The sequence below is a fragment of the Macaca fascicularis genome, chromosome 11, assembly GCF_037993035.2.
Source record: "Macaca fascicularis isolate 582-1 chromosome 11, T2T-MFA8v1.1".
NCBI lineage: Eukaryota > Metazoa > Chordata > Mammalia > Primates > Cercopithecidae > Macaca > Macaca fascicularis.
Genome location: NC_088385.1, coordinates 90,166,151 through 90,181,662, shown reverse-complemented (window position 1 = coordinate 90,181,662; position 15,512 = coordinate 90,166,151).

Genomic DNA, 15,512 nt, shown 5'->3' with positions numbered 1-15,512 from the left:
ATAATTCTGAATTATTATATTGCATATATAATGTTACAGTTAAATTTTTCTCAATAAACTTGCTTTTCTAGAAACTATAAGGACCAAATTCGTTACTATCCTCTGATAATTACTTTGATATATCTCACTCTCGAGAAAGGTAACAGTTAAACAATATTTGTATTAAATATGTTTAAAACATATTGTTATTTTTACTTACTACATATATCTTCATTTTAGTTTCTAAAAGGTAATGAGAGTAGTTTGATACTAATTCTATTTCACAGCTCTGAATTTCAAATCTTCACTTTTCAAGTATCAATACATTCTCCAAAATCAATTTTCCTTCTTCAAATTGACTAGAGAAATGATTCTCTATTAAAAGCAGATTAAAGAATACTTTCTCTAATGATAAAAATAATGCAGAAGTAGAAATTATTTGTAACTAAACCATTAGGATTAATGTATAAAAGCTTCATTTTTATACCTCTCTGACTTACTCAAATTTGTTACAATGAACGTGCACTATAAAAAAGAATTGAGAGTTGATTGTTGAAACAATGAATTTATTATAAAAATAATTGTTTCATATTGTATTATTAAAAGGTTAACATTAAGCTAATGTCTTGGCAGCAACCAGAAAACAAAACAAATTAGTAGCATATCACTATCATTTTCTGCATCTCTTTCAAATTCTCAGCACCATTCCTTATTGGTTTGGAGAATTATAGAAATCAGCTATTCCTTTCATCTTCATTCACAGACACTATAAATTTGGTTGTTTTATTAGTCTGTTATCATGCTGCTAATAAAGACATACCCAAGACTTGGTAATTTGTAAAGGAAAGAGGTTTAATGGACTCACAGTTCCACATGGCTGGGAGGGCCTCAAAATCAAGGGGGAAGGCAAATGAGAAACAAAGGCACATCTTACATGGTGGCAGCCAACAGAGTTTGTGCAGGTGAACTCCCATTTATAAAACCATCAGAACTCATGAGACTTATTCACTACCAGGAGAACAGTATGAGTGAAAAATCACCTCATGATTCAATGATCTCCACCTGCCCCTGCCCATGACACGTGAGAATTATTACAGTTCAAGGTAAGGTTTGGCTGGGACCTCAGCCCAAACCATATCAGCTGTCTTTCATACTTTCTTTAATGAGAACATGATGTTAGTAAATCTAACATGATAGGGTCAATTTCCACTTAAACTTATTTGCATTTGTGACTAGAACCTTTCCTGGTCCTCTACTAATATTGCCATGTGTATCTTAGTAAAATCAAACAGAGAAACCAGCAAGAGACTGTAAGTGAACAAGTCAACATTTACACGTTTATAATCTTAAGAAAAAAAGACTCAAAACATGAGACTTTTCGATAATAGTTCAGTAACTTTTCAATAATAGTTCAGAAGCCATATATAGCATTATGCAAATATGAAGGACAGCATAGGTAAGTAGGGTTAAAAACAGAAATGTTGCCAAAGTTAGAAAATCTACATTTGAAACTATCGTGGGCAACTTGAAGCCTCATGATTTCAAGCTAGTGTCTCAAATACTGTGCACTTCCATTTCCTTGTAAAAATGAGCATATCTGTTACTAAGTGAAGTTATGTATAATATGATTACTCATATGTATTCATATCAGTAATATAATTAATATTATAAAGGCAGAAGATCTCAATAACAAATGTTAATTCACACAAACTCTAGGAATATCTCTTATTTTGTTTCACTGAAGTGCTCCACAAATGCAGCTCCACCTGGAAAAAGCATTTACCATTATTTCAAAAATGTCACTAACCAATAATTACATATCCTTACTAGTATATATTAAATTAGAGAATAGAAGATATTTATCAGAATTTTAAGACAGAGATCATTTCCTTTTAATGAAGGTGGTTTTCTTAGTCCAGTATCACTGTTATAACAAAACACCACAGTCTGTGTAACTTATGAATAATAGAAATGTATTTCTCAGAGTTCTGGAGGCAGGGAAGTCTAAGGTCAAGGAGCCCACAGATTTGGTGTCTGGTGAGGTCTTGTACCTTCTTGCTGCATCCTCACATGGCAGAAGATATAAAGGCAAAAGAGACTAGGGAGCTCCCTTCCATCTCTTCCACCATATGAGGACACCTAGGCAGCACCAGCTGTGAGGAATGGGCCCTCGCTCAAAACTGAATCTGCCGGGCACTGTAGCTTATGCCTATAATCCCAGCAGTTTGGGTGGCCAAGGCAGGTGGATCACCTGAGGTCAGAAGTTTGAGACCAGCCTGGCCAACATGGTAAAACCCCATCTCTACTATAAATACAAAAATTAGCCGGGCATGGTGGCAGGTGCCTGTAATCCCAGCTCCTCGGGAGACTGAGACAGGAGACTCACTCAAACCCAGGAGGAGGAGGTTGTAGTGAGTCAAGATAGTGCTACTGCACTCCAAGCTGGGCAGCAGAGTGAGACTCTGTCTCAAAAAAAAAAAAAAAAAAAAAGGAGAGAAAAACTGAATCTGGCAGCACCTTGATTTTGGATTTTCCAGCCTCTAGAACTGTGAGAAACAAATCTCTGTTCTTTATAAATTACCCAGACTGACGTATTTTTATAGCAGCACAAACAAAGACAGTAGTTGAGGAGTAGTGGAAAGAATATTGAAAGTATTCTTGGCTGGGCACAGTGGCTCACACCTGCAATCCTAGCACTTAAGGAGGCCAAGGTGAGAGGATCACTTAAATTTATGAGTTTGAGACCAATCTTGGCAACATGGCAAGACCCTGTCTCTACAAAAATAAAAATAAATTTTAAAATATATTATTTAAAAAATTGTTAAAGGTAAATATTCTTGACCCCATGAACAACTGGCCTTGACAACACTTCATTAACTGGTTGAATATTTTTTTCCATTTCATCAAATAATTTTCTGTATCTACTAGAGACTAAGTCGTTTTGGGTACTGGGGATACAATAATAAGAAACAAAAAATATCCCTGGCTTCCTCCCAGCTTAGAGTTTAATAAAAATAATAGGCAATTAATAGAACAAAGATAATTAAGTGTGATGTTGTAGAAGAAGTAGGGGTTATAGTGCAAATGCATAGCACAGATGCTCAAGAAGGTCTAGGAGCTGGAGGAAAAGGAAGATTTCACAAACGAAGTGGCATCTAAGATTTCCTTCCCCACTCCCCTCGCTCATCATGTTCAGCTCCAGATAACTTCTTTCTATTCCTTGATTACTCAGGGCCTTTGTTTATTGAAATATTCTGTTCTAGTTCTTCATGTAAGTGGCTCTTCTTCATCACTTGAATCTCAATTAACATTTGTGCTGCAGAGAGAGCTTTCTGAATTCTTATCTTAAGCAGTTGCAAACACACCACCTTGTTTTATTCTCATCTTTACATGTATAAGTGACTAAAGTGATCTTTCCTTATTAACTATAAACTATGTATTATCTATTGCAACTATATATTTAACTATTTGTTACCCATTTAACAACATATTTTCTATGTCTGGCATTGAGATAGGAACTCCAAGAAGGCAGGAGTTCCTGTTTAACTTAATCACTGTTGAATGATCAAGATCTAAAGCACTATGGTTGATTTATAATTATTTGTTCAATAAATGAATGAATTTGCCTTGACTATCTCACAGAATGTTTAAACAATCCAATAAATAATGATTACCAACAACAGTGGCAAAAGCCCTGACATTTTACAAAATATTTTTTAGACTATAAAATAATATTGCATACATTATCTCACTTGAGTGTCCTATTAGTTCCATAAAGGAAGGCGAGCATGACTGAGAAAGTAAAAGCTTGTAGAAGTCTGGTGACTTCTTCAAAGTCATGAAAATAGTACGCAAATAATAGCAAAGCTGACATGAAAATAGAGACCTTCACAGGACAATTTGATTCGTTTACTATACCACATGGAAATGTGAACATTTTTATACATGTTTATGAATAGTAGACCTGCACAATGGAGAATCTCAAATAAGCCATAAACTAGAAACTCATAAGCCAGCTCTTAATACACTTTAACTAGAAAATAATTAATCCCCAGATATTAATGATGAATCCATGAATTCAGTTCCCTTCCCTACACAATATGTTATTGCATTCTGGTAACAGTAGCATACTTTTACCATAGAAATGTTCTCATTCAACTGAATGAAGAGAAAATTTAATTATTCATTAGCTATTAGTCTGTACAATTATGTATGCTTGTTACATGTCAAATGCCTAGATGGGACTTGGCAGAGAAACACGGAATTGAATCAAGAACTGAAAGTGCAATATTCTTCACATGATGTGTGAACATGAGTAAGGGACTCAGTGGCAAAGCAAACCAAAGAAATAGCAACACAACTTAATATATGAAACTAAGGTCTTCATCTCAAAGGATAACAATTACAAGTAGCATTTGGGACAAATTAATTAATATGCACTCCACCAATTCCCTATAGATACTCAAGTTTGAAGCCACTTGGAAACCTAGAAACATAAGTTGCATTAACTTTCTGAAAAGTACTACAAAATTATGACTGCTGAGCCTTTTTTTCCTAAGTACATATTTTTCTACTGTGAAGTTTGGAAATGTAAAGTGGAGAAGCTGGCAACTCTATCTTTTAATCCATTATTTACTTAGGACAAGGAAAAAAGCCTTTGATAGAGAATATAAAGCTTCTTTTAGACATTAAAAAAAAACTCTGTTTCTTACTATGGCAGATTAGCATTGCTAGGAAAAGCATTTTCTCTGAATCATTGAAAGAAAATGTTCCCTTTTGGAGTCAATTAAAGGTCATGTGACCAGTGTGATCCCAGCAGAAATATTTGCAAAAATAAAGGCTTTAAATGAAAAGTATCTTAAATGCATAAATTTTGAAACAAATTTGAAAATGTGCAATTTCTTAATATTTTTCAAGACCAATTTAGAGCATTCCCAATTGGACTTTATGAACATCTCAATAATGCACGTACATTGGCTACATTAAAGATGGGAATTTAAAACAATATTTATTTAATACCATTTATTATGATCAAAATATAGGAAGAAGGCAATTATTCAATAATAATTCAGAAAGCTTTGTTTCTAACCTGAAATAAGTATATCAATACAAATTATGTCAGCTTCATTCAAAAGTGTACAGTAAATGCACAAAATACTTTTCTGATGTCACTGTTTTCAAAAGTATTTAAATATAGTATATCTTTAAAGGAGGTCAAAAAGGCTTTGTAGAAAACATAAAATAAACCTATTATTTTCCTTAAGTTATAAAAGGATACAAAAGTTAAAAAGAAATGGAACTTGTTCTAAAACAAAGTTTAAACCCACCTGTAATCATACCCAAAACCATCCCCCACAAAATAAATGAATGAATTGAACTTGATAAAAAGTTTATCTAGTGAATTTCATAAACAGAGAAACCTAATTTCTAGTTATTTATTTATTTGTTACAAAGAGTCTCGTTCTGTCACCCAGGCTGCAGTGCAGTGGTGCGATCTCGACTCATGGCAACCTCCGCCTCCCTGGTTCAAGTGATTCTCTTGCCTCAGCCTCCCTAGTAGCTGGGACTTCAGGCATGCACCACCATGCCTGGCTAATTTTTGAATTTTTTAGTAGAGACAGGGTTTCGCCATTTTGGCTAGGCTGGTCTCAAACTCCTGACTTCAGGTGATCCACTCACCTCGGTCTCCCAAAGTGCTGTGATTACAGACCTGAGCCACCACTCCAGGCCCAGAGAAAGCTAATTTTAAAATGAATGCAATCCAAAAATTCTAACATTGGTCTTGGAAGGTTTATTTTCTGTCTAAAATTACCTAGCATAATTTTCCTCAACAATAAATACAATTTTCATATACCATGTATGTTGACCTACCTAAAGAGGGAACTTATACAAATAACAACACAGAGTAAAGCCAGTGAGCTATAAATATATATATACACATATACATATATATACACACACACATACACGTGTATATGTATATATATATATAGACACACACACACAGAGAGAGAGAAAGAGAGACAAAATAGATGGTATTAAAAAGCATACTACCCCACAAATATCTTCTTTGATGGTGTATACTGTTGTTTTTGTTTCGTATTACTTTAGGTTTCAGAAGTATACTTGCTAAAATAATAAGCCTTTTCCAGAAGGGTAATATTAGCCATTATCATTGATTAATAAGTTATTGTGGAGTAGTTAAGAAAAGAAAAAGCATTTAAATGTAATTTGCCACTTCCCAATTTTATTATGAAATTTGGTTCTAATTCAGATGTCTTAAGATTTTGATAAAATATCAACATTTTAGAGATACTGTAACAGAAAAAATCCAAAATTTTTTATTTCTACTTAAAATTGTATATTACAACCCAAATAATGACCTAAAGCACTTAAAACACACAGAGAAACATATGTATATCAATATCTGTAATACTATAGCTATATATCTATGTCTATATATGTCTATATCTATTAAGTTGCTGAGAGAATAAGAAATCCAAAATCTTGTAAGTGGAGAAAGATACAAATGATCGCTCTCTAAAATACATATAATTATTCTGAAAATAAATTTTAAGTACACTTCCTTTTATATTTGCTCGTTTTTAAAGGGAATTACGTATTATGTGATTCTCATTACATTTTAAAAACTTCTTTTTACTGGTATTAAAATCTAAAATGAATTTGTCTCATGAATCCTTATAAAAATAAGACTTAACACCTACTAAACCACATCTACTGACAAGTTTTGCAGCATAATCAAATATATTCCTCATAGTGTCATTTTGCATATCAATTCTCAATGGGAACCAAATATATAACATTAAATAAAATTTAATGAACATGCTACATCAAGAAGATAAGCTAATTAATTTTAGGTTTATATATCTCAGGGTTTTTTTTTTCAGCTTGGTAGAAACATGTAATACAAACTCCCCACATATTAGATATGGAAAACTAGCAGTTCTTAGGCCACAGATAATCCACATTTATGATTTTCCTGGTCAACATTTAAAATGAAGAGAATTTACATACCAGTAGTGATATCTCACAAATCCCCTTGAAACAAAGATTCTACCTGACTGGGCTTGAATACATGCATGGCCACCATCAGCTGGGACTGAATAGAGACTGCAGCCTTAGATAGTGCTTGGATCTGTGACTTCTGTCTGTCATCTGTCCCCCTTCATTTATTTTAATTACCTGACTGCTCTTCATTCCCAGAGGATTAGATAGCTTGCATTGCTTTTAGACGGAAGGCATGGAAACCAGTGAACCTAATAGCTATACTGCACACAAGAAGCATTTCAGGATTCGTTTGTTAAGCCAGAACACTAGCTCTACACACTTATTTCTCCAGCATTTGGTTAGAAGTAAAGAAATTTAAATGCACAGAATTTTCTGAAACTACTATAAAGGCATCTTTTTCACCATTTCTGAACATGTTGTACACACACGTAAGAACAAAACATGCTGCTAAAATGAAGTGGGAATTGCACATGAGTGGGCAGAGAAAAAATATCCTTCACAGGATTCTAATTTATGAGAAAATGTCTTTAGTATATTTCAGAAAAGCCCAATTTATTCATTTTTTTTAAAAAAAAAGCAATGAATGAAGAAATTCTACTGATGGGATGGCAAAAAAAAAATAGAATTTTCACACTTCTCAAAACCTAATGCATTTAGCATAAAATTATCTGTGTTGTGATGAATTGAGCAAATATGTTCCTTTCCACCCTTGCTTGCTATTTTCTTAAAAGTTATTTCTGTGAAATTCAAATTCCTATTTGATTTTTACAAAGCAAAATTTTAGCAAGGCTGTCACAAGAACTTTTAAAACACATAACAATTTAGCTATTTTAAAATTACAACTTGCATTTCAATAGAGTTGAAATATTTAACTTAACAGGAATTCCAATAGGGAACTATACCATGTTTCTTCTTCCCAGTGTATTTATATTTTTATTGAAAGAATTCACATAGGATATTCTAATTTTAAAAAAAAACTTTTGTAATTAGCTGAGAAAATGTTTTCAAGAAAACAGATTTCAGGAAAGTTTGCAGTCCTCCAGCAAACGTCAACACTGAAAAGTTGGCAGATGTCTAATTATTATTACAGTTTTTCAAGTAGACTTTTTATGACTCACCAAGCCTATGAAATCAGTTCCATTAAAGATCTCTCCTATATTCTTATGTCAGAATATCCTGATTTATATGCTATCTTCTGAGGCTCATTGTGTTCAGTCTGCCTTTGCAGCAAACATGGCAATACATCTTGTTCTCATAACTTGATTCTACTACCCCCCTTACATGCCTTCCTCCATCTACTCATCAGAGCCTCTGAGGCAGTAAATATCAATTGTTTCCCTTAAGAGGTAGATAGAATAACCATATTTCCAGGAACTCTCAGAACAGCTAATGTCACCACAGTCCATTTCTAATAAATGGATACTTAGCTCTTTTATACTATAAGGTCAAGTGCAATGTGTGATGGAGTCCTTATCCACAGATATGTGGTTATAATATCTAATGAAATCATCTGTCTATAATGCTAAGTTCAACAATTACCCACTTATATCCTTAGTTAGCATTGTTCTCCAAAAGAATATATATGTTTTTGAAATAAAAGTTACTGATGCAATTTAAATTTGCTTAAAATGCAAACAGTTTGAGTTACTAATGGATTGTAAAGCTGAGCTTGAATTTTCCTTCAAATATTTTATAATCAAATGAGAAAATAAAGTGTTCTAAAGTGTTCTGCCTAAGGAAATTAAGAGGGAGAGGCATGAATTCAGCTGCCTTGGTAAAAGTCGTATACTTTATTACAAATATCAACAGAATACTGTTAAATGAGTCTAAAGAACTATTGCATCAAGCTAACACAAATGATCAGACTGCCAAATCAGACTTGCAAAAGCCAGAGATCTTACCCAGATACAATCATATCAAAAGTCTCAGAGGAAGCAACAGAGACCTAGGAAATTGAAAGCAGTTTCTCAGCTCCTTCTGATATTGAAAGCAGTTCTTCAGCTACTTCCTGTCTGTGTCAGATGTGTCCTTTTGGCCCAGAACAGATGTCATCACTAAGTGAAGTTCTTGAGTTCTACACACAACTAGAAGTGTTTCAAATGAGAAGTATTTCAACCCATGAAAAAGTGGGCAAAGGATATGAACAGACACTTGTCAAAAGAAGATATTTATGTGGCCAAGAAACATATGAAAAAAGCTCAATGTCACTGGTCATTAGAGAAATGCAAATCAAAACCACAATAAGATATCATCTCATGCCAGTTAGAAAGGCGATCATCAAAAAGTCAGGAAACAACAAATGCTGGAGAGGATGTGGAGAAATTAGAATGCTTTTACACTGTTGGTGTGAGTGTAAATTAGTTGAACCATTGAGGAAGTGGCAATTCCTCAAGGATCTAGAACCAGAAATACCATTTGACCCAGCCATCCCATTACTGGGTATATACCCAAAGGATTATAAATCATTCTACTATAAAGACACATGCACAAATATGTTTATGGCAGCACTATTCACAACAGCAATGACTTGGAACTAACCCAAATGCCCATCAATGATAGACTGGATAAAGAAAATGTGGCACATATACACCGTGGAATAATATGCCCCCATAAAAAAGGATAAGTTCATGTCCTTTGCAGAGATGTGGATGAAGCTAGAAACCATCATTCTCAGCAAACTAACACAGGAACAGAAAAGTAAACACCACATGTTCTCACTCGTGAGTGAGAGTTGAACAACGAGAACACATGGACACAGGGAGGGTAACATCACACACTGGGGCCTGTTGGAGGGTGGGGGGGCTAGGGAAGGGATAGCATTAGAAGAAATGCCTAATGTGGATGACGGGTTGATGGGTGCAGCAAACCACAATGGCATGTGTATACCTATGTAACAAACCTGTGCATTCTGTACATGTATCCCAGAACTTAAAGTATAATAATACCAAAAAAAAAAGTGACATTTGTCTCTTGACCTTTTAAAGGATCTTTTAAAGGTCAAGAGACAAATTAGGAGACTGTTTCAGGAATTCAGGTGAGAGATGTTGGCAGCCTGAATCTGGGTAGTACAGCAGAAAAAAAACCAACTAGTTGTAAGATATGCAAGAGACTAAACAGCCAGGACACTGAAATTCAATGGACATGAGTGATGAGGAAGTGGGAAGTCAAGATTAACACTCAAGTTTATAGTTGGGCAACTAGGCAAATAACTTGCTCTTAAAAAAATGAGAGAGAAAAGAAAATTGTGTGTTAAATTTGAGGAGTCAGAATAACCACATATAGTGTCCTACAGAAAGTTAGATCAGTAGATCTGATGTTAATGAGAAGTATTTGATTAGAATTATTTATTAAGAAATTATTAACATATAGTTTGGGATTCGAGTCATGGGGTTAGATGCAATTTGTTGGGAAGACTTCTCCCTCAAGAGAGAAGAGAATGAAAAATGAAAATTACATTATGAAGTGGAAGGAGTACAAGTAAGAAAACTTTTTAAGAGTAAAGAAGGAAGAAACAAACCAAGCTAGTCTGGTGTCATAGAAGCTCGGGAGAGGCAGTGCCTCAAGAAGGGAACACTCAATAGCAGCAAATGATGCTGAAAGGTGACTGAGAAACACCCATTGCATTTTCTAAAAAGGAGGTGATAACCTTGTCAAGAGAAATATTAATGGCATACTGGGGACTAGAAACCAGAAAGAAGGAAGAAAGGCATTCGAAGTTAATAAATTAAGAAAGTAAGTAGACAACTATTTCAAGTGAGGTGTGCACAAAGGAAAAGAGAGAAATAGGAAGGTAACTGGTGGTAGACAATAGGTCAAAAATAACGTTATTTTATTTTGTGTAATTTACTTGTTTAGTTTGAAAATAAGAGAAACAGTCCTATTAAAAATTGTTGCAAAGAAAAAAAAACAGGAAGAAAAGGAAAAAAGAGAGGGAGGAATTCATAGAAAGTGGTTCCTAGGCAAACAAGTGGAAATGGAAAGATAAATCTTGGAAAGGAGCAGTGAAAATCAGAGGAGAAGATGAGCATATTTATCAGTTTAGTGGCGGAAAAGAGACAGTTTCTATTTTACATCATCATGTTCTCATTGAAATAGGACACACAGCCATCTGCTGAAATTGAAGGAAGAAAAGGAAGGTCAAGAGTTTGAAGAGAGGGTTCCAAATCATATTTTATGAACATCAGGAAAAAGACTGCAGACTTGAAAAACAAATAGGCAAACAAAAATGTTTGGAGACATTGTAAAGTAACTCCTGATTGGATTAGGGAGTAGAGGGATTATTATGTCAAAGAATGAGTTACTCTCTGTTGGGATCTTCCTCAAAACCACAAAAAGTTATATCATTATATCTGAAAATTTACCTTGGAATAGCCCATTTCTATCCATTGTGGCTCAGGAATTATGAAAAGCAAAATAAATAGCAAGTTACACTTTGCCAGAAATACTTCTCATAATTCTCCTGCACCTATGTGACAAGTTGCTTCCTATCATATTGAAAGCTCTCTCATAATTCTTAACATGATAAATATGTATAAAGTTAATAATGTTTCTTCAAATTTTTCTAACATTTACTATGACCCTCCCTGCTTTACTCTCTGCTTCTTATCTCATTCTTCACTTTAAATACTTAGAAACAAGAAAAGTCCTAATTATCTAATGGCATTTACTTTGTTGGGGTTAGACTTTGATTCCAAAATGCCTGAGTTCAAACCCAAGTTCTGCCATTTATTAGTGGATGACTTAAGCAAGTTACTGACCTCTGAATCTCGTGCTTTTACTTTTTAAATGGAAAGAATGATCTCATAGAATATTTTGAGAATTTTATATAATGCAGGATCCTAAATCAATGCCTGATACCTAGTAAACTCTCTACATGTTATTGTTATTTTGCTGGTAACTGGGGATATGGGACAGGGTCCATGTTTCAGGCAGGCTTCTCTTCACTGTGTGCTCTTCTTGAAGGAATATATTTTGATTGGGGGCATATTTACATCCAGACAGAATTCCATATTGTAATAAGAGCCTGTCTCACCAGATTAATAGGCTGAAGCTTTTCAAAAAGACTGATTACCAAGAAAACCAAAAAGAAAAGTGCTGGAAAGTAGAGAGAGAAAAATATTAAATTGTTACATTTCCATACCATTTAAAAATTAGATACACTGCCTATCTTTTCTGGGACCCCTGTACTTGGACCACAGACTATTTTCATGGCTGGGTTAAATAGCAGGCAGACCTTATTGACTATAAAGGCTGGCAGACCTGGTAATGACTTACAGAAGGAGACTGTGGTGCCTACTTGTCTGAATAATTTTAAGGACTTGGCAGATAATTCTCAAGGACTTTTTAATTGTAGCCCTATGAAAGCCAGAGGACAGACTAATGACCTTTGAAGTATTCTTTCATTCTTGACTCTATAAGAGCAATTCTTAGTTTACCTTAGCATGATATATTTTACATGTAATGTGAATATGATTCATTCTGATTGCACATAGCATTACTGCCAAAGATGGTCATGGACAGAGCTCCTTCCTGTCTTCTGTATAAGGTAGTGGCCCTGCCTGTTGTTTAAATTAGCCTTTCATGCAACCACTAACTCAAGTCTAGTGATGATTCAAGCCAGAAGCAGTAATTTTATTTATATGATGTCTTGCATAGAGGGCAGGCTAGTAAAAGAAAAACAAATCTGGAATGGACAATGAATTAAATCAAAGCTGCTTTGTACTTGGGATGTACTCCAGTAGAGTACAATGGAGTCTATCTGCAGAGGTTTATAATGACTCTGCCAATATTAATTATTCACTATGCAGCTTACCCATTTTCAGGGAACTCGGGATAATGCTAACAAATATAATTTTCAGAGTTTCCTGCTGAATAATACAAAGCACAACAGCTTTAGCTGTCATGTCACTAGCTGACAAAAAAGGTATTTTCAAGGCAATATTTCAGCGGATAGAATAAGTTCAGACAGTTCAAAAGTTCATAATAAGCATACTTCATAGTTTCTTTCTAAATGGTGAAGGAAGGCTTAGTGAGGGAAATACTTTTACATCTGATTCCTTTGGGATAGCAAAATACACATGGTGGGTTAAATATTGTTAGCCCCTGTCTACTTTGAGCTTTCTTCTCCTGCTTTATACCTATAAACGATTTCACTGACTGAAACTGCATATCATATCTGATGTAAAATAGACCAAGTTGTTGGTTGGGTTGGCAAAAACATGTTGTCATTTATTGATGGGAAACCAAAAGCCTGTTTTCGTGAATGAAGTCATAAGTAATTTTCTTTGATGGGAAGGAGTCAGTTTGAAAGTAGTACTATAAAGGACCCTGGGTTTTTGATGGATGTTAATAACAGCATGAGAAAAAGGCTCTTCCTAGTCATGTTTTATTGCTTTATTCTATCCTCAGGATCTAGCCTTTCAAAATGTGATACATTTGCCTGAGCAGTGGAAAGGAGTTCTCCCAAAGAGAAATGCCATGACAGTCTTGTCTTTGTTCATTCAGTGAAATGCTGTTTGGATATGTTGTGCGAATATATCTTCCAATTTGACATTTTTATCATGCAAACAATAATAACAATGATGCGACGCTATCCTAAGTCTTCTTTAAATAACCATGTTTAGGAGAGCTGCAAAATATAAGTAAAATGATTTTGCTTTTAAATATCTGAATGACTCTCTTTAGTTAGATTAATTTTTAAAACTCTGAAATCCGTGGCTTTTTACATTATTTTGAAATCACTGTATAGTTTGAGTAGCTGAATGAAAATGTAAATGAAATTCATGTTATGTTTCCTGCAGATGGATTCTCATTCATCCTAGCTCTATTAACTGATCATCAGGGAAATGCTACACTGAATCAGATATGATTAAGTCTGCAGAAAAGTCATTCCCAACAAAGACTGAAATCTATTGCCATGTAAAATACATCTTTGCACTTAAAAGAGTCAGTCAGCATGATATTCTGTCATTATTGTATATTAGAAAACTGTGTTCAAAAATAATATTTTATCTAAAGGCCAGTAGGAGTTAAGGAAGAAGAGTAATGAGTGAAAAGAAATTTGTAATCATAATTAAAACTGTTATTTGTAATTGGATGGGAAGAAATTACACATTTTAAGGAGTAACCTTTTGAGTTTATTTCACAAAAATAGGTAATCTTAGAATAAGCTTTAAAAATATTCCAATTAATCACTAAAGTCTATAGTTAATTATTAAAATTTTGAAACAATGGAAATTATCACAGTGTCAAATGTTTTTTAGAATTATCAAAGTTTGTGGTGCTGAGGTAGAGGTAGGAAAGGTGGGTATGTGATGGAACCTTTTTAAATAATTTTTAAAAATCAGCTTGCCCATTACATAAATGTCTAAATATGAAAGAAAAAATATGTATCTGATGATTAAATAAAAATTCTAGTTACCAGAATATTTATATTATAGTTGTCCAAATTTTCATATTTTGAAAAATGTAAGCATTTTAAAAATTCTTATTCTTCATGGATATGCAGACTGCTAAAATGCTATGTATAATGGGATGAAGAAGCCATCTATATTAGGAGGTTTATGAAGATAATAATAAGTTAAAATATTCAGTTTTGAATAATTTGAAATCTCCTACACTAACACTCTAAGTCAAAGTTATGATCTGGCAAGTGCTTCTAAATTACCATCATATTTGACCCTACATATACTTTATTTTCTTTCCTAATACAGTTGATATGGTTTGGTTCTGTGTCTCCACCAAAATCTCCTGTTGAGTTGTAAGCCTCAATGTTGGGGAAGGTGACTGGATTATACGGTGGATTTCCCCCTTGCTCTTCTGGTGACAGTGAGTTCTCACGAGATCTGGTTGTCTGAAACTATGTAGCACTTCCCCCTTCGCTCTTTCTCTCTCTCCTGCAACCATGTGAATATGTACTTGCTTCCCCTTCACCCTTCTGCCATGATTGTAAGTTTCCTGAGGACTCCCAGCCATACTTCCTGTACAGTCAGCCGAATTTCTTCCTAAATTACCCAGTCTCAGGTAGTTCTTTATGGCAGTGTGAGAATGGACAAATGCACTAGTCTACTAAGGCATAGGGACATAATGAATACACACAAGCAAGAATGATCACTGAGAGGCAATTGGAAAAAAACTTATCTCTAAGATTCTCCTTAATATAGCAGAGATTAAAACCATTCATTGCACAAAGTTGTATCAATCACCTCTCAGAGAGGTAGACAGAAGAAGATGGCATCTATTCAGCAATCACAAGATGTTGTACCTGCTCCCTTTTGTATTAGTCATGGTTCTCTAGAGGAACATAACTAATAAGATAGATATATAAATATATAAAGGGGAGTTTATGAAGTATTAACTCACACAATTGCAAGGTCCCACAATAGGCCGTCTGCAAGCTTAGGAGCAAGGAGAACCAAAGCTGAAACTTAGAGTCTGATGTTCGAGGGCAGGAAGCACCCAACACAGGGATGTAGGCTGGGAGGGTAAGTCAGTCTAGCCTTTTC